The 20,335-nt window shown below is 41.8% G+C and overlaps 1 long non-coding RNA gene across 1 annotated transcript in view; it reads left to right on the forward strand.

Moving 5' to 3' along the window:
* The window catches only part of LOC119621458 (uncharacterized), a 110,210-nt gene that overhangs the window by 22,753 nt on the left and 67,122 nt on the right, over positions 1–20,335 (forward strand). The gene's annotated exons all lie outside the window — the stretch shown is intronic.

Consider the following 20,335-nt stretch of genomic DNA (forward strand, 5'->3'; position numbering starts at 1 on the left):
GTCTTACTCATCGCCCAGGCTGGAGTGCAGTGGCGCGATCTCGGCTCACTGCAAGCTCCGCCTCCCGGGTTCACCCCATTCTCCTGCCTCAGCCTCCGGAGTAGCTGGGACTACAGGTGCCCGCCACCACGCCCGGTTAATTTTTTTTTTTTTTTTTTTTTTTTTTGTATTTTCAGTAGAGACGGCTTTTCACACCGTGTTAGCCAGGATGGTCTCCATCTCCTGACCTCATGATCCGCCCGCTTCGGCTCCCAAAGTGCTGGGATTACAGGCGTGAGCCACTGCATCCGGCCTAAAAAATTATTATTAACTGTGTGTCCATGGCCTGTGAGCATAGTCAATGGCTGAACTCTCATAGAGCTGGCTGACTTGCAAGGTACTTAGAAATGATGAGATACAAGGACATTTAATTCAGATGAGAAAATTGAGGCGCAGGGAGACTAAATATTTTGCCAAAGGCCATCTGACTAATAAATGGTTGAAACACAACCAGAGCTAACAATAAAGACATACAGAACTGGACTGAGTTAAATACCTCAAGGTTTCAACAGAGGCCTACCCTGTTTCTGTGGGTAAACCATGCAAAATACTGGCTTTGTAAAAGATGAAGTTGGTGTGGATTTTTTTTTTTTTTTTTTTTCTGTATTGGTCAAGGCCAGTGACCAGAAGCAGTGAGAGTGCCAGAAGTGCTCTACAATGGGTAGGATGGAGACTGATTTCTGTAAGTTTAGAATAAAATGGCCACAAATTCTCGGATACTCCTTTCACTGGGAGCTTGGGGGTCTATATCTCCTCCCTTGGATCTGGGTGGGCTTGTGACTGCCATCTGAATAATGGATTGGGTTTGGAGGTCAAGGAGAGAAGCCCGGGCACCAGTTTGCCACACAGGATGATGACAACTTGGACCCTAACCCTAACCTGAACCCTAACCCTAACCTTAAACTCTTTTCTGGAGGTTAGGTGAAGACAAAGTTTCTAAACATATTTTGGAGGCAGAATGAATGGGACTTGGTGATAAAATGGATGTGGGATGGTATGGCTTGAGCAACTAAGTAGTGTCAATTCCCCCAGAAAGGAAAGCTAGGCAGAGAACCTCAAAGTTCTATTTTAGCCATGTTCCATTTGGGGTGACCATGAAATATCCTAATTTCTATTTGGGATTGGAAGTCAAGTGGGAAATTGGATTTACAAACCTAGGGCCCAAAAAAAAGTTCTGAGGTAGATATATAATTTTTCTTATTAAACGAAAATTAGTTTTTAAAACTTGAATTATTCTTTTGACACAGCTACTTTGGGTGTGGTCTTAAATCCTGTAAATTTCAATGTCCTTTTGTGCTTTCCAATCACTTCAGCTCCAGGCTTCTTCCTGTAATGCCAGGGTCCTCTTTCTCCATCTTTGCTTTTGTGTCTATGAATATTTCTTTCAGTCCTCTTCTCGCCTTATGAAGTAAAGCACAGGTTGACCAGATTTCTGGACTCTTAGCAGCAGCATCAGAAAAAAAAAAAAAAAAAAAAATCAAGATCTGGAGCTTAAATGGCTCCATACCATATATTTGTAACTTCACAGCAGTCCCCAGAGTTAAAGAAAAATACTGGAGGTCCTAAGTCTGAGAAAAAATTGGTGCTCCATCATCAGTTTGCCTATGAAATTCTGTAACTCAATATGGCTAATTATATCCCTTTTTTTTTTTTTTTTTTTTTTTTTTTTTTTTTTTTTTTTTGGTCTATAGAAGCATGGAGCAATGGCTACCTTTCCAGATCTAATAACTTCCCATGGGACTGTCATGATGGTTAGTCCCTTACACCCAAATTCCCACTATTCCTCTTTCAGAATTGCTGTTGTTTTCCCATTAGGTCATTTCTATTCCTGGAGCTTGTTATTCTGACCCCAATAAGTCATAGCTTTGGAAAGATACACTCATTTAATTCCTGTCCTCAGAAATCATTCCCATTATTTCTTTATTTCATTGATTCTTTCTCTGCAATATTTGTAATTGGTCCTTGTCATAGGAAGTCAAAAGACCGAAAAGAGTAGAAAGGATGCTTTTCTCCAAGATGTGACATATGCCTACCTGTATAGAACTGTTGTTTTGGATTTCTGCTGTTAGGAATCTAAATGGGAAATGCCCAACCAATACCCTGCTGAAGTATGTTCTACATAATGGGGTAGGGGGAGGGCAGTTCATTAGTGTCAACAATTTTGTCAGAGTGAAAATTAGCATCTCTCACAAATGGATATGACCACAGACTTAGAGACAGATCAGTCTGGGTATATAACGCTAGTCTGACTTAGCAGCTAGCTAACTGACCTTGAGCACAACCACTTAATATTTCTGTAAAATGTTTCCCTCATCTAAATTTTTGCAATTCTAGCTCATCTTTACCCTTCAAATCTGAACTCAAATGTCCTTGCTCTGAGAGGCCTTCTCTGCCTGCCCTCCCATGTAAAGAAACTAGCTCCATTTCTGGATAATTATTCTCTCATTTATTACTTTATTTCCTTCCTTCTACTTATGGTAATTATCTGAAATTGTCTTATTTACAATGTTTGCTTATGTGCTTATTTCTGATTCAACTTCCACTTTATCCCCAGCTCAGAATAGGTGCTCAGTGAATTAATAAAATGTCTGTGCAAGACCAAAATCACTAGCCAGTTTGGTGAGAAGACTCAACATAAATGATTATTTGCTATCCTTGCTTAGCACTGTCCATTGGAAATATAATGCAAACCACTTATGTAACTTTAAATGTTCTAACAATCACATTAGAAAAGTCAAAAGAAACAGAAAAAATGAGTTTTATATTGTATTCTACTTTACCCAATATATCCAACATATTTCAACATAAAAGTTATTAACATAAAAATTATCAATGAGTTCATTTACATTCTCTTTTTTATAGTATATATTTTTCCAAATTTTGTATGTGTTTGTTACATATAGCACATTTTAATTTGAATGTTAAATTTTTATTCGGAATACTCAATCTGTGTTTAGATTTTGTAAGATTTATAGTTGAAAAAGGAAATTCACATACGCAAATTGTTCCAAATATGTTTAAACATTTTTCAATACTCTAATCAAGCATCAGGTCTTAAATTTAAGTTTAAATGAATTAAGATGAAATATAATTAAAAGTTCAGTTCCTAGTTACAACAGACACATTTGGAGTGCTTAATAGCCACATGTGGCCAGTGGCTACCATATTGCAATTCTAAACATCTTGCCAAACATTTCTCATCATGTTATCTTGTGGAAACATGTTCTTACAATCAGGTTATGTTATTACAAAAGGAAGAAGAGAAAGGAACTTGTTTGCGTTAAGTGGAGGTGTATGGCAGGCACTTTGGTAAACGTTTTTTAAACAACCCTTTTAATGAATCTATGAGGCAAGTTTCATCATCCCCATTTTATACATTGGGAAACTGAAGGCTGAGAGAGTTTGCTGCAGGCCCATAATGTCCCTCTTCCTCTCCAGCAGTTTCTAGCTGAGAAGCCAGTGAGCAAACGGAAGATCACTCTTAGACTTCTATCTGGTCCTCCTGACATCTTCCCAAGCACTACCCCGACCATCTGAGAGCATACCTGGCTTCTTCTCCTCAGGTAGAGGCAACGCAAAGTAGGCTTTCTACTTCTCACTCATGCAGAACCTAGGGTTGACTGGCCACAGGTGAGGCCCTCTGCCTAAGGAGTAGAACAAACTCCCTTCTCCCCCTTTAAAGGGCTGAGAGAGCCCTGTCTTATCTCAGAGCTAGAGTGCAGGCAATTGAGATCTTTCCCCATGGTTCTATGGGAAAGCCTCTGGGTTGGGAAGGCCTCTGGGGATATGGAAATCAATTGGGCTGCAATCATTTAAAATTTTCTGCATTATTTAACTTAAACAATGCTCCTTCTATCCTTTGAAAAAAATAGCATATTTATTTGTATTTTTATTTCATTTTTTAATTTTATTTTTTTTTAAGACAGTCTCACCCTGTTACCCAGGCTAGAGTGCAGTGGTACAATCTTGGCTCACTGCAACCTCTGCCTCCAAGGTTCAAATTATTCTCCTGCCTCAGCCTCTCACCTGAGTAGCTGGGATTACGGGCATGGCACCATGCCCGGCTAATTTTTGTATTTTTAGTAGAGAGGGGGTTTACGCCGTGTTGGCCAGGCTGGTCTCAAACCCCTGACCTCAGGTGATCCACCCGCCTTGGCCTCCCAAAGTGCTGGGATTACAGGTGTGAGCCACCGTGCCCAGCCAATTGTATATTTAAAACAAGTTTGAAGTGCCCAGTCATAGTCTATCTTTACGCACACAGTTTCTCAAAAGGGTTCGGGGGGAATGTAATTTGATGACTTTATATGTCTAAGATTACTACTTGAACTTCAATATCCCCTTTCCCTTCTTTAGTGGCAGAACACCTTATTTTTAGCTGGGCACATACATCTCCCCTGAGAACAAAAATAACATTTCTCAGCTTTCCTTGCAGCTAGGTGTAGCAGTCATATGACTAAATTGGGCTAATGCAGTATATGAGGAAGTGTTGTATGAGGCTGATAAGCAATTTCCTTAGAAAATGGGTCTTTACCCTTCTTTACTTCCTTCCTCTACTGTGCAGGCTGGAATGCAGGTTTGATGTCTGGAGTTTCAGTAGCCATTTTGAGCCATAAGGTGAAGACCATGAACAACAAAATAAAAGGAGCTCGTATTCTTGGCACCATGGAGTGCTAAACCTGCCCTGCACTATTTAAATTTAAATTTTTCTTATGTGAGAGGAATATAAACTTTCATTTCTTTAAGTCACCATTTGCATTTTCTATCATAGGCATCTGCACCCAAATCAAATTCTAACTGAAACACACACACTTCTGAAGTAGAAGACAGTTATGGAAATGAGTGTTCTGCAACTGAAATGGCCCAATTAATTAGATTACACATGGAGATGAGAGATATGAGGTCTCACTTAGTCTGCTCATTATTAAAATGATCTCTAGGCCCATCACCCATATTTATTCATGATGTAAGAAATTTGCATTAGATTCTTAGATTAAATATTGGGCCAGATGTAGAGACTACAACATTTTCCACATATTGTTCATTTTACCATGTTTTATCTAGTGATATATATTTATTTTTAAATTTCCTTTTGTTTCCCTCTTACCTATATTTTTTATTCAACATTTCTTTTGTATCTTTTCTTTTCTTTTCTTTTTTGAGACAGGCTGTCACTCTGTCACCCAGGCTGGAATGCAGTGGCACAATCATGGCTCACTGCTGCCTCAGCCTCCTGGTTCAAGCAATCCTCCCACTTCAGCTTCCTGAGTAGCTAGGACTACAGGCATATGCCACCATGTCTGGTTAATTTTAATTTTTTGTAGAGACGGGAGTCTTACTATGTTACTCAGGCTGGTATTGAACTCCTGGGCTCAAGCCATCCTTCCACCTTGGTCTTTCAAAGTGCTGGGATTACAGGAATGAGCCATCATGCCCAGCCTGGTTCAGCATTTCCACATTAGACTTTCCCATGTTATTTTTCACAGACACAGAGAGATAATCATTACCAAGTGGAGTATTTTTCTGGTTAGGGAAGAATGGCACAAGGGTTGAACAAGGAAGAGACAAGGCTGGCTTTCAGGGCTGTCAGAAAGTGATGCTGTAATGTTGGCCTCATTACCCAAGTCCTGGTTAATAATGTGCAAAGGACACATGCAAAAAGTACATGTGCAGGAAAAAGACAGAAAGGAAGTGCCCAAATTGAGAGCAGTTGTTATTATCTGGAGAATGGAATAGAACCCACACTATTATTTTTCATCTTATATACTTTTGGATTATTTGTTGCATTTTTATCATTAGAATCAGCATTTCTTATTCTATAATTTAAGAAATAGAAATTAGTCAAGAGGTGCGTAGTCAAGAGGTGATAGTGATTTAAAGTCACGGACGCCATGGAAATGTTCAGTTGTGCCTCTGTCCAAAAGTCATTCACAGACCTAAGACCACATTCTGGAAAACCTTGGATCTGCCCTTGTGTCTTCCAGGAGAGTTTCCTCTTTCTTGCTTAGTCAATATAGGAGAGTCATTTCTGGGTAAGTAGTAGGAGGGCAGTGAAATGCTGGGCCAGGCTGAGGATTACCTGCAGACTGGGTCACCACAGACACCAACCTAAATATTTACCCAGGTGCTGATTACATGACTGTGCTTTCATTTTGTCATCACACTGTTTGCTGAGTTCCCTGAAATACCCCAATTCCTCTTACTCCAGACATTTTGCTATTCTTCCTCCCAGGAATCTATTTCTCTGTCCAGCTTCATGGTCATTGGCTTGCTATTGTAGATGATTGCATTAAAGGTTACAGATTTCCATGCCTCCATTTACCCACAGCTTTGGTTAGTGACCTTACACGCTGGTTCTGGGCTTGGCTGAGATGTGTTTAGAGACAGTAGCCAACTCATTGAAAGCAGTGACTCAAAAAAGGGCATGAACATTTTGGCTTTCTCTGTTTCTCTTGGATCCTTGCCACAATCAAGAGAACAGGCTTGAGCTGGCCTGCTGGAAGAGTGTGAGAGATACATGGAGTAGAGCCAAGTCATCCAAGCCAAGGCCACCCTGAACCAGGAACTGACAGCTAATTCAGCAGCTGAGAGTGGATGCCTGAACAAGCCCTGCCAAGATCAGCCAAGACCAATCCAGATTTGCAGAACTTCCTAGTAGAAATGTAAGCTCATGAAAAATAACAAATGGTTGTTCTTTCATGCCACTCAGTTTTGGGATGGTTTGTTACATAGTAATAGCTAATTGATTCAGTTGCACATTCCTTTCCTCATCTGCCTTCCTCCTTCCACCTTACCAAAGCACATCAGACCATCTCTAAGCAACTGCCTTATTTCCAATTCTCATGGCTTCCTTGGTCACATCTTCAAATACTTCCAACAGCTTGCATTCCACCCATAAGCCTGCAGAAGCGAGAGAGAGAGAGAAAAAAAAAAAAGAAATACATTGAGGATCCTAGCAGTGGCCTATTTCATATGTGAGGGGCAAGGATTAAACTCTCTGTCTGCCCTGGGACACATCTGAGGCAGGCAAATGCTACGTTATACTGGGCCAATTGACTGGTTTCTAAGATGACTGTTCTCTCACCTATAGAGCCCTCATTTTCTCCCTTTTCTTGCTTACTTCACTGCTAACACCATAGATGGTGGTCAATCTCATCAAAGCCAGAAAGCACACAATTAAAGGGCAAACCCATAACTTTCTATTCATAGTTTAGAGAAGGAGGAAAAAAAGAAGGAAAGGAAAATATTTAAGTTAATATAGTTAGAAGCTCTGTATATTGGCTTGATGCTGATGGACACATGGGAAACTCATGTTTTGGCCAACAGGAAAATTATGAACCATCATCCCATTGATTCAGAACTGTGTGTATGAACAGGTCTCAAAGTGAATACAAGTTCCAGTTCTGCCATTTAACACCTATGTAACTGTATCAGTTTTCTCTGTGTAACAAACCACTCCCAAATTTTGTGGCTCAAAACAACCATTCACTCATAATTGTTCATGAATCTATGGATCAGCTAAGGGTTCTGCTGATTCGGGTTGAGCTTGCCTGATCTTGGTGGGGCTTGGTCACGCATCTGTGGTCAGCTGGAGGTTTGGCTGGTGCTGATTGATTTCATATGGTGACATGGGAATGACTGGACTCTGTCTCCACATGGTCACGCATCACTCAACAGGCTAGCCTAGGTTTATTTACTTGATGGTCACGGTGTTCCAGAGTATGCAAGAGGAGAAATCCTGATGCACAAGCACTTCCCAGGCCTCTGCTGGCACCATGCTTGCTCTGTTCTATTGGCTGAAGCAAGTCACATGGCCAAACCCAGCATCTGTGGGGAAATGTACTACCAATAGATAGATCCAGAGAGGCAGGAAAAATATTGGGGCCACTATGGCACTGATTCACCACAGTGATGTTACATAAATCTCCTGGTTTCTCTGAGCCTCAGTTTCTACCTCCAAAAAATGAATATAGTAGTATTAGTCTGTTGTGGGTTATTATGTTCCCCAAAAGATATGTAGATGTTCTAACCCCTGGTAGTTATGAATGTGACCTTAATTTGGGAATAGTACCTTTACAGGTGCAATCAAGTTAAGATGAGGTCATTAGTATGGGCCCTCATCTAATGTGACTGGTGTTGTTATAAGAAGAAGAAAACATCACATGAAGACAAAGACCCACAGGGAGAATGCTATGTGATGACTGAGGCAGAGATTGGCATAGCACAGCTACAAGCTTGTGAATGCCAAAAATTGATGGCCACTACTAAGAACGAGGAACAGGCAAGGATGGATTCTACCCAGAATTTCAGAAAACGTGGTCCTGTGAACACATTGATCTCAGACTACCAGCCTCCAGTACTGTGATACTACATTTATGCCACCCAGTTTGTATTACCTTGTTGTGGCAGGCCTAGTAAACTTAAACAGAGCCCAACTCATCTGCAAATCTTTTATCAAGGTTGAGTAAGAACAGTTACTGCTGATGGACGGACTCTAGTCCTACAAATGGTTATTCTGAGATATGCAGATCTTATAGTTTCCTATTTGTAGGAGGCTGCTCAGGCAGGGTGGAGGTTGTATAGTTGCTGGAGCATCAGAGCAGCCTCAGATCTCTGGTGTTAGAGTCCCTGGGATTTCTAAGGGAGGAAAATGCCAGCATTGCTTGTCCTCCTGTCAGCTTCTCTCCTGGTTTGTAGTGTTACCCGGGCTCCTGACAGACCTGCTTCCACCAATTCCTGAGCTTGAAATGCCTTCAGGGCCTGGGATTTTCCCCTTTGCTAAAGGAGAAGCCCTAATATCTGATAGCTGGCCTTGCTCCCATGTAGCTCTAGCTCTGGAAGCATTCCAGGAAGGCAGAGCCTAATTTAATCTTCCTTATCTTGTGATTTCAATACTGTGTCCTCCAATTTTACTTTCTTATTATGCAGGGAACGTGGTTCTAGGCATTGCTAGAGACAGTAGTAGTTGTTTTTGCAGGTAAACACAGGCAGGCAAAAGCTTGCCCCGTGGACTGTGGGAAGTCTCACGTCTCCCTGGGCATTGGATGAGGCTAAGTACATGAAAGGGCTCCCAGAATGCACCACTAGATTTCTCCCAGAATGCTCCCTGTTGCCTTCCCTAATTTTTCTCACCCTATTCACTTTGACTTGAGAAGGCTTTCTACCATCTCTCCATATTAAAATGATTCTTAAACTTGAAGAACTTTAAGACAAGTAAAAATGGAGAGAATATAGGACTTGAAAGAAAGATCTGAGTTTAAGATTCATATTTCACACTTACTGGGTGTCTTCAAGCAAGTCACTTAACATCTCTGATGCTGAATACTTACTATTATTATTATTATTATCTGGTAGACAAAGTAACCTCATTCTGAGAGTCAGCTAACATAATGGGCCCGAAAGTGCTAAACTGTGTAAGACCATTCAATTTAGAAGGGGAAAATTCACTCATTCATTCATCTAACTAATAACTATTGGAAGCCTGCTCCGTGCCAGGTTCTCAACTAGATGTTAGGAATATGAATGAACAGTATAGTTGAAGTCTCATAGAGCTTACATTCTAGTGCAGGAAATAGGCAATAAAATAGCAGACAAACAAATGGCATAATTGCAAATAAGGAGATAATTACAAATTATAATAATTGCTAGGAAGGAAGCCAACTGGATCTTAAGCAACAGGGACTGAATTGATAATGTCCGAGTTCGAAGGCTCTAATTCTCTGTACCTGGAGGAAAAACCAGGTACGGGTGTGAAGAGTGTGTGTGTGTGTGTGTGTGTGTGTGTATATATATATATATATAGAGAGAGAGAGAGAGAGAGAGTCTCACTCTATTGGCTAGACTGGAGTGCACTGACAGAATCATGGCTCACTGCAACCTTCCTTGAAGTCCCAGCGTGCCTATATATATATATATAGTAGAGATAGGGTCTCGCCACCATGCCCAGCTAATTTTTTGTTGTTGTTGTTTCTCAGTAGTGACAGGGTCTCGTTATGTTGTCCAGGCTGGTCTTGGTCTTGAACTCCTGGGCTCAAGAGATCCTCCTACCTCAGACACTAAAAGTACTGGGATTACAGACATGAGCCATCTAACCCAGCCCATATTTTTTTCATGTACTCTGAATTTCCTGTTGACCTGATTTTCTTACTGCCTTACCATTCTCTACTTATTAGGTCACTGGCATATGTGTATCTTCATGGGAGGACGGGGGTCCCTAGACAATATGGGGTGTCACTGAATCACAACTTAAAAGTTGAATGAAACAAAAGTTTAGAAAGCTAACTTTTGTCAGCAAAGAAAAAAATTTTTAAAAATGTGAAGCCTTTACATATTAAGAGCAATGTGCGGAGACTGAACAGTTTCATTGTAAAGCAGAGTAGAAAAAACTTAGCTTACATTTAAAGGAAAGTTTCAAGGAGACAGAAAGGAGTAGAAAGTTTCCCACCACTGAAAGAGAGAGGGAGAAAGAGAAACTAGGGGCAGGAGGTCATATATGAGTGAACTGGTTCCTTCTAGTAGATAGACAAAATCTTTAGAAAGATAGTTTTAGATGATCACTTAAGATGATTATTTTTGAGCAATGAGCTTCATAATTGCCTGCTCCTTATTGATAGAATGAATATTTTGGTAGCTGTGCATCTTACCTCACACAGTCCATAGTGACCAGAGAAACTGAACTCACCTTTAGTTACTGGAGTGGGGCTTAGTCTCAGCAAAAATTATGGTAATCCAAATCCTCTTGATGGCAATTGGTTCAGAAACCCAGGCTTTAGTCAATCAGCACATGGTATTCCTCTGTCCATTCTTACTTGTTCTGAGATGACCCAATCAAGATGAAGGAAAAGTTTTTAAATATAAGGTTACAGAGAAGTTTTTCTTTTTTTCTTTCCCATTGGTGATGGAGGAAGTAGGCTCTCCATACAGTAGTTAGTCCCCCCATCTCCATGGTTTTATTTTGATTTCTGCATCTTGGTTACCTATGGTCAACCACAGTCTGAAACTATTCCATAGACATTTTCAGAAATAAACAATTCACAAGTTTTAAATTGTGCACCATATCCACATTGTACATGCTACCACACATTAGTCATTGAACCCTCTCGGTTACCAGTTTGACTGTTGTTGTATTATAGTGCATGTGTTCAACCAACCCATATTTTACTTATGGTTGTTAATCTTTATGGTACCTAATTTATAAATTAAACTTTATCATAGTATATATGGATAGGAAAAAAGATAGTATATATAGCATTTGGTACTATCAGCAGTTTTAGGCATCCACTAGGGGTCTTGGAACAATTCCCTCTTGGATAAGGGGGTATTACTGTACCATTTACAGCCAGCTTCTGGCTATGCAGAGAAGTCAACTTTGGAATGAAGTCAACAGTGTGGATTTCATAGTGAAGAGGTGGAAATAACCCATGTCCCAGCTGACACTGCTGAGCCCTTGAATCAACCAAACCTAATGCTAGACTTTTCATTTTGTGCTATAATGGTGTTCTTTCTTATTTAATCCAGTTTGAGTCAGGGTTTCTGTTATTTAGAGCCAAAAGCATCCAAGATGATACAGTGGGAGAAATAACCAGACAGTTTTGGAGGAATGCCAGAACAAGGAAAATTATTCCTCACTTTTACCAGCAGATCTTAGGAACATTTAAAGACCGTAAGATGAATCCTATGCCAATAGGGAGACGTCAAAAAAGAAAAGAAATGAACACATGATAGCGTTAAATAGCAAGAAAGCTTATTTCACCTGCCTTAGCCTGAGAATGCTTTACAGAGAATTCACTTTCTTGCATGCCCCAGGAAACTGACTTGTAACCCCACCAAGGGACTCTCAGTAAAGAAGGTGGTGATTTTGTAGAAGAGGCCTGCAGCGTGGGTTACTCAGGCTCAAGATTCGATGGGAATCATTGCCATGTCCCAGAGGAGGAATTTCAACACCAAGACCACAAAAGAAAGACAATTCAGCAAGGACAGACTATAAATTACACAAGACCCAATAGATGCAGCAAAATTAGAGTTTTCCCTGAGAGGGTATATCTGAACTTGAGGTCATTGGGAGCCAGCAGAGAACAATATGTAGGTAAGCACAGAAACTTCTGCCTGTTCCCAAACACTGTGTTAGAAGGAAAGATCAGCTTGTGAGATCCACTGAGAAGGAAGAGATAACAATTCTTATAGAGCATTTGAATAAGAAATGATTAATAATTTGCCCAAATGAGACTGAGTTAATCTGAAAGAGATGATGTTAAACTGGTTGTGATGGATTGCACCATTTGTCCTAATTCTTTGCTCAACCCTGTATTCATGTATCATTTTGTCAAGTGACCTCATAATTCCTCTTTCTATGAGGTAGCGTCTGGGGCAGAGTCTATTTCCACACTCCTTGGAGCTGGGGTTGGTCACGTGACTTGCTTGAGTGAATGATGCAGACTGTAGTTTTATTTAGTTATCATCTGTCTCTCCCTTCCCACTTAAGGACATGTTAGCTATGGGTACAGGGTAGAGACATATAAGAGGCAGATTAAGACACTTAAACAACCCAAATGTGGTCTGCACAGTCCACATGGCACCCAAGTCCACCCCATGATAGTATGGGTATGGGCCAGTATAGACATTTTTATCTGATGGAGATTTGGATTCTTCCCAAGACTGAAAGTTGCTGGTCTCGCAGAGCATTGCTATCCAGACCACTGGGGGTAGCACTGAATTTGGCCCAAGGACCGCTTCTTTCTGGCGGAGAATAGTTTTGCTTCTGTCCTTGCAACAGGGATTTCACAGAGATGGTCTTCTTCTAAGGTTCATATCCAATCCCACTTAAGATTTTGATGTTAAAACATTTTTTTTTTCCTGTGGAATACTTCATTTTACTTTTCTAATGCAAGAGTAACAGCTAACTGAATGCTATGATTTCCCAGCAGTCTTAAAAGGCAAACTGGAGGACTGGGAGCCCAGGAGCTACCAAGCTGGAGGCTTCTTTGAATTATGCACTTAGGTGACCAACATATTTCAGACAAGAACTCAGACAAGGTCTAGGCTGACAATCTTGCTCCTTCTCAAAGCAAAGATGGCCTAGGAAACTAGTGAGGACAAAGACCAAAGAAGAAAGAAGGCCTGCCTTCTGGCACACAGGTGGCAAATGCTAAATGGCTTTTTTACGTCATTAATAACATTAATAATATTGGTAGATAACAAGCATCATAAAAATCTCATCAAAAAATGATAAAAGCTATGTTTGGCACCACAATGCCACTTGGAAACTGGCCTCTGTTTAATAGTAGTTGTCTGAATCACTAAGAATATTTGCCTGTTCCAGGCTTATCATTGGGACTGGCTCTAAAAACCATCAGCATTTATTTGTTTTTTCTTTCCTTTGTGAACTAAGTCTGCCTGCATTGTTAGTACACAGAGGACTTCTGAGATGAAACGAAGCTTGGTTGATTTACTGTGTCTCCTGCTGCCACAGCGTGTGCTGGAAATGAGACTTTGTGCCCAGGAATAGTGGAAAGGGGCACCTGTTCCATGTCCTGCTTCTGCCTCCCAGCCAAGGATCTCTGTGGATACCTTCCAGACAGTTAATTTAACTGGTTTCCTTGGATAGGCCAACAGCACGAGCTCTGGGCTCTGGCAGTTCCCAAGATAGGACCTATTTACCACATACCTTGTTTTGCTGACTGCAAAACTCTTGTTAGAATATGCTTATTTCTTCCCTAAACACTGAAGTCATCTTTCTAGTTGAAGCCTGCATATCCTTTGTGGAAACACAGGGATCCTACATTTAGTTTCTTTCAACTTGTTAACTGCTCAGTGTAAGTTATTGAGGTTTTATCTTTCAACACCAATGGGCAGAATGGAAATAGCAACCATAAAGCAGTCAATCAGTTAACAGGCATTGAGTTGGGGAATAATCTTTCTCTCTGCAGTAGAAACACACATAAAAAACAGTTATGGACTATATGTAAGTAAAAAGTAATGACCAAAAAATGTGAGTCACAATGGAGTATATGTATAAGCAATAATCGAGGAATACAAAATTAACAAAAGAGTCCAATCTTCAAGACAGTCCAAAGATCCCACTATTAGCCACTCTACCCCTTGCATGTTTAGATAAATAATGGGAAACTGCTGTGCAACTAATGGATGCCATTGCAAAAATCTGCTACTATAAGCAATTTTAGAAGTTTCTTGAGGTTGAAGAAATTAAACAATATGCTTGATCTGGTCTTTGGATTACAGACTTTTCATTTCAGATCTAGACCCAGCCCAACTTATTGTTTGCTAATGCAACCAAAATATGATAGGACTCTCTTGTGGAACTGTTTTTGCCTGGACAAGATAGCAGTGTTGTTTCTGGTGCCTAGAAGATGAATGTAAATCCTTACTGCAAGTTTTCTCAAAGATGTAGTGTAGGGGCTTCTCACAGTGAGTTGTTCAGAAAACATTCACAACATCCTCTCTAGGTGTCTCTTTACAAAATTTTTCAGTGAGAACAACTGCTAAATTTTCTCTCTTTTTCCAAACCTTCCTTTCACCAGCACGTGGCCTCTCATTTCTTCATTCCCTACTCTGCAATATTTCTGCCCATCATGCTTATAGCATGGGAACTCCCTTACCCCTTACACTTTACAGTATTGCTCTTCTGTTCTTTACACTATTGTTCTTCTGAGAATCATCCTCCTTCCCACTCCAACTTTAAATGAAATTCCAGTAAATAAAATTCTTCACTATGGTTAAAGACAGAACTCCCTACTCCTTAAGTGTGGACTACAGTTAGCATCTTGATTCCAAAGAATACAGGATGGAAAGGGAGAGAGAAGCAACTTTACAGTGAAGAAGTTGGCAAACACCACATTAGCCAGATGGTCGAGGTTAATGTCATTGGTGATAAGTCATGTTGATGATATGCACACTTGATATCATGTGTTTAAAATGCTATTTTGCCTCTGTGGTCTTTTCTCTGTGGGAAGACAATAACTCAAGTGTAACCATGAAAAGAAAAATTTAGAAAAATCGAATTGAAAGGCATTTCACCAAATGCCTGACTAGCTCTCCTCAAAGCTATTGTAGTTACCCCAAAAAACGAGAGTCTGAAAAACTGCCACAGCCCAGAGGAGTTAGGGAAATATGACAAACAAATATGATGTGGTATCCCAATTAGGATGCTGAAACAGAAAAACGTCATTAGGGAAAAATCAATGAAACCAGAATAAAGTATGGAGTTGACTTTTTTTTTTTCCTTAAGAAAAGGATAATTGATGTTTTGATTTGGACCAAGTATTTAGAGAAGGCACAAACTCTGGTTGTCCTTCCAGGGGACATAATGATTCTTAATTAAATTTGCTCCAGATAACTACCCAGTTTGCATGTGGTTTAGGCCTGCCAAAGTGTTACATTAAAAACCAATTAAATTAGTGGCTGATAGTAATAAAAATAAAAAATAGATCAAACTTCACTTCTGTGTCTGGAAGAAAAATAAGAGATCCAATTCATAACTCGGTACAATATTTTAAAACATTCTTTCTTCTCTCTAGTTTTCATGTAGCCTGTAGTTTTACTAATTCTACAAATCCCTTCCTTTCTATTATGCACCCCAGCTTTTTCTGCTGCCCCATCTTATGTGGTTCTTCTGTCTCATTCTCTTACTTTTTTCCTCCTGGTTCTTCTAAACTTTATCTACACATTATTCAGAGTCAACCACCGCAAAGGCCTGGGACCTTACCCAGTAAAGGCAGGGGAGAACACACCAAGTTGAGTGGTCAAACAGAGCATTCTCATTCACAAGGAGAAGAGAAGGGGATGAGGGGAGGCTGAGAACCCTGTAGGTTAATATGGATTGCCGCATCATAAATACGAACAATTGACTTTGATAGACAAACTAGCCTTCAGGGAACCATAATAGCCACTGCGGGTAAAAAGTGCATCCAGAGGAGGAATCATACAGTCTTGGTTCAAGTCCCAGTGACACCACTTAAATGATAAACTCTATGTTCTGTACAGATAAGATCTATGTCTGCCCTGCTTTCCGTTGTGACTCCAATGCCCAGTCCTGGGAAAGAATTCCTATATATTTGATGGGCGACTTTGAGAAGAAGAGTATCAGTTTCTTTCATTGTTAGGTAGCAAATTTAGGCAATTTCTGCCTAACCACTTCGCAGAGATTTTATGATAATGGACATGACCTACATCGTCTGGGAAATAACTTGGAAAAAGGAGATATAGTGGACAAAGCATCAGTGTGGACAGTGTATCAGTGTGGAAGGCAGCATAATACTATATAATTTACTTAATCAGATGGGGACTTGGGTAAGCTTAGTGCCTATAGTTTCTCATCTGTTAAATGGGGAGGATTGGGCTAAATGATCTCTGAGCTCTTACTGGTGCTCTGCAATGTGACTTTGCAGCTCCTTCCATCAAGAAGTGGGGTTGTGGCTGGGCATGGTGGCTCACACCTGTAATCCCAGCACTTTGGGAGGCCAAGGCGGGTGGACAACCTGAGGTCAGGAGTTTGAGACCAGCCTGGACAACATGGTGAAACCCCGCCTCTACTAAAAATATAAAAATTAGCTGGATGTGGTGGCACACACCTGTAGTCCCAGCTACTCGGGAGGCTGAGGCAGGAGAATGGCTTGAACCTGGGAGGCGGAGCTTGCAGTGAGCCGAGATCCGGCCACCGCACTCCAGCCTGGGTGACAGAGCGAGACTCCGTCTCAAAAAAAAAAAAAAAAAAAAAAAAAAAAAAAAAAAAAAGAAAAGAAAAGAAAAAAAGAGGTGAGGTTGACACACTTTGACAAATAGAATGTGGCAGGATGACAGTGAGCAAGTTCTGAGCCCAAATCTCAAGAGACCTTGTGCAATTTTGCTCTCACTCTTGGAACCCTGACTCCCCCTCGTAAATAAGCCCAGGCTAGGCTCTGAAGGATGATAGATACATGGGCTGGTCACTCCCATTGCCCCAGGCAATAGCCAGCCAAGTTCAGACACAGAGCCACTTAGCTGACCAGAAGTCAATTGCAGATGCATGAGTGATCCCAGGTGAGCTCGGAAAAACGATCCTAGTCTACACAAAGACAAGCCAAACACATCATTTTTTAAGTTACCAAATGTAGGGGTAGCTTGTTACATAGCAATTGTTCACTGAAAAACTTCCAAATCTAAAATGTAGCCAGTCAATTACTTTGGCTTCACTTGCACTTGCAGACAGTGGGCACATTTTCCAGGGAATCTCCCATGACTAAGAAAGGAATCTGAAACATCCAATGCATTGTCTTGATGGTCTATTGTGTGCTTCTGTGTACTTCCTATACATCATTGCTATATTGGCTATTATAAAAGCTCTTATAGTTATTGTTAAAACCTAGTCCTGGAACCTCTTTACTTCTTAAGATCTTTCGTATTTAGCAAAGGCTAAGCTACCAATGACTTTTGATACTAATTGGAAAAAAAAAAAAAAAAAAAAACCAATGTAGTAGAACATTGCTCTCTTCAGTTTCCTCACCCTTCTCCACTGAGAGTCACTGTCCCTGAAGATGGACAGCACCCACTTGTCTTTAGATATCTGGAATCTTTCACTAGGAAGTTGAAACTTGCTTGTTTGCTGTCATATTAGATTAGAACTTTATTCTCTGCATTTTAAAGCAACAGATTAACTCTGCTATGATGTGGCATATCATAGAAAACTCAGTTCAAGTTTCTTGGGTGAAAAGGGGGAATTAATGTCTGTTACCGTAAGTATCTGACTTCAGGAATGGTTTTAATTAGGTTTCAGTCTTTTTCGCTCCATGAATAATCTCTTTTCCTCTGTGTCGCCTTAGTTTACATGCAGACTTTCTCCATGTGGTAACAAAATGGCTCCTGGGAGCTCAAGGCTCCCATGTTTTATCCTAAATAACTGCAGCAGAAACAGATCTTTCCCTTCCCAATAGTTTCAGCCAGTCTTGACAGACTGATTTTCATTGGACTTCCTTGTATCACATCTTCTGCCTGAACCGATTACTTTTTTCAGGGGAATGGAAAAATGCAAAGGGGCCAAACTGGTAGCCTGCTATTCCCCCGAGAGAAAGTAAAATGGAAAGTGATGATGGGATTAGTGTAACTCAATCAACTGGATCAAGAGAGAGTGGGGTTTCCAAAGGAACATCAGGTGCTGTTAGTCGAAGGGAGAACAGATGCTGACCAGCAAACTAGCAGTTCCCACTAGAGCAGAGGTTTTCAGTCTTACTGTCGTTATAGTCACCTGGGGGAGCTTTTAGAAAACACCTCTAGAAGTATGGTCTGAGATATGGCCTGGGGATCAGTGTTATTTTAAATTCTCCAAGTGCTTCTAGTGAATAGCCAAGCAAGAGAATTGCTGTGTTAGAGATATTAATAGGTAATTAAGCCTTACCCTAGGGATACCTTGAAGTGCTATGGTCTTGTTAGTTTAGTTTTCACGTTAGTTTGAAGGAGTGCATCTCTTAGGGTAGAGTTTCCAACTCTACAGGAGGCCAAGAGTCAGTTTGGTGCAGCAGATCTGGGAGTTTGGGGTGGGTAGGTGGGAAACTCTAATTGCCCCCAATCTGAAATACATTAGCAACCTCCTCCTGTGTACACAGCTGCCAGTCCTGATGGCAACTTTTGAAATTAAAATTTGAGAAATCTTTTGTTCCAGAAAGCCAAAGAATACACTCCGATGCCCCCAATTACAGAAGGAGAAGTACAGAAGTTTAGATACCTGGTCAGAGGCCACTTCCTCCAGAGTTAAATGTATAGACCCTTGGGGGTCCCTGGTATTGTTCAGCCTGTTGAGCCCAGCCCTGGCTCCCTGATATCCTATCAGTGTGGGGTGGAACAGCCATTGCTATCTCTGCTACTGCAGTGTTTTCTCCCAGCTGGCTGGAGGACTGGATTCCCCTCATCTCTCCAGTGAGGAAAAGTTCTGGCCTATCATAAGAAGCCAACTGGAGACTGCAAATGTGGGGATGAGATGGCAAAATCTGTTTTTGGAGCTGCAGGAGACACACCTCTCTGTGTGCAGAGATGCCCCAGAAACTTGTTAGGCGGGCATTGGCAGCTGCTGAACGTCCAGGGGTGCGTGGGGGTTTCGGAGGCTATCTGGGTCTCCACACTCGGAATTCCAAGTCTTCCCTTACCGAGGTCGAGGCCCTGGGAAAAACACTCTGTGTTGCTTCTCTCGCAATTTTAATTTCCGAGAAACCGGAAGAAGAAAATGCTCAGGGAAAGGCAGTAGATGCAGGAGGCAAAGTAATGGATTGCAAACCCCAAACCCAAAGCCTTGATTCCTGTCTGCGTTCCTGCCTGAACCTCAGTTTTCTCACCTGTAAAATGGGATATTAGATACCGTCTGAGAGTCCTCCAGGCTCTGTAGGTTCTGAGGCTATGATGAGGCGGCAGGAGCCACTAGCCTGCTTTGCTTTGGGGGCAACTCGTGGTTTACAGCCGATGGATTGTTTATGACCCTTCTCATTTTTAAGAGCAAAAGACACTTCCTTTCCTCCTTGTCATTTTCTTCCCTCCTGTCCACCATCACTGTCATGGCAGGAGTGTGAACTTTGGGTTAATGTCCAAAGTGTGTGAAGGGCAGGCCAGCCAAGTCCCATCTCTGTACGGTTTTACTTCCTACATCACACAGGGAGCTGTTTTGCACTTCTGCAGTTATGAAAGCTCGTTACCTTCCATTTTTGTTTGTCTCCCGTCCTCTGAATTCCTCCCCCTCTCCTCTCCAGTCCCGACCCCCCTTCCTTCGCTGCCGTTTACTGATCACCCGAGTTGTGATGACGCGCCAGGCATTGTGCCAAAGGCGAGGGCCCGAATTCATCAGGGGGTGGATTAGAAGGCTCTGCCCTAAGCGGGTCTATCTTCTAACAGAGCAGATGTAGAAATAAACAAACAGTGACAATGCAGTCACAGCACAGCGCCCCGAGGGCTCCCGCGGAAATGAGCACAGGCTGTTTGGAAAGCCCACGGGAGGCCCCTTGACCCAGGGGATGCCTTGCTGGCGCCCCTCGGCTCGGTGGCAGATTGCAGGGGGCGCGGGGGAGGCGTTGTCGCCAGCCCTGCCAGTGCCGCAGTGAGTCAGGAACCCCGCCTCCCAGCCTGCACCCGCGAACAAATCACCGCCACCCAACTCACTGCGGCACCGGACAGATTCCCTCCCGCCCACACCCTCACTGCGGCCCCGCCCGCTCTCCCGGGCGCCCCCCCCGCACTCCCCCACCCCGCGCCTTCTGCTCTTCTCTGGGCTCTGGCGCCCCGACCTTCCGCCCGGCCCGCAGCAGCCCTAGGGGTGGGGGTAGCCGGC

Source organism: Chlorocebus sabaeus, chromosome 2 (genome assembly GCF_047675955.1).
Source record: "Chlorocebus sabaeus isolate Y175 chromosome 2, mChlSab1.0.hap1, whole genome shotgun sequence".
Lineage (NCBI taxonomy): Eukaryota > Metazoa > Chordata > Mammalia > Primates > Cercopithecidae > Chlorocebus > Chlorocebus sabaeus.